The sequence below is a fragment of the Crocuta crocuta genome, unplaced genomic scaffold, assembly GCF_008692635.1.
Source record: "Crocuta crocuta isolate KB4526 unplaced genomic scaffold, BGI_CrCroc_1.0 scaffold124, whole genome shotgun sequence".
Taxonomy (NCBI): domain Eukaryota; kingdom Metazoa; phylum Chordata; class Mammalia; order Carnivora; family Hyaenidae; genus Crocuta; species Crocuta crocuta.
This window is the reverse complement of record NW_027551573.1, coordinates 8,024,282-8,024,956: the sequence shown is the minus strand read 5'-3', so window position 1 is coordinate 8,024,956 and position 675 is coordinate 8,024,282.

Sequence of the window (675 nt, the reverse complement as noted above, 5' to 3'; positions counted from 1 at the left end):
ACTGTCCGTTCCCTGCTTCTGCTCCCACCAGGCCACAGCCCCTCCCTCGTAGCCTATCCGGAGGTCGTCCCTTCTGGGTCTGGGACCTGCTCCGCATCCCCCTCCTTCCAGGACTGATTGGGGTTAACCGCTCACGGCGGCTGCTCCCCCCTCTCAGGGCGCCTCCGCCCCTTCCGCTCCCCTTCCCGCGTGAAGCCCCCTCGCCATCCTTCTGGAAGGTGCCATTTGTTTCCTGCCGGACCGGACTGACACAGACCGAAGGGGCAGGACGTCGACCCCTCGGACCCAGGCTGTCCCGGGGTCCTGCTGCCGCCCGCCGCCCCGGTGCTGCCGACGGCTGGGGCCCTCCGTGCCAGGCCCGCGCCGAGCTCCCGCCAGCCTTATTTATTTATCGAGCAACATGCAAGCACAGTTTCCTTTTGTGTCTAATGTGTCAGCATTTCAGTGGATTCTGGCTTCAAGGCTTGGATTTTGTTGACAATAATGAGATCACCCAGACAATTATCGTTTGATTTTTCAGTTTGCCGGAGAGGGGAAGATTAAAGAAAAGTTAAGAAGCTTTGGCTGTTTCCTGTTATCCATTTGCTGGGAGGGGTGGGGGTGGGTCCGAGGGTTGGGAAGCAGAGAAAAGCTAACTGCTTAAAAATGTCCCTGTCGGGAGGCACTCCGCCGGCT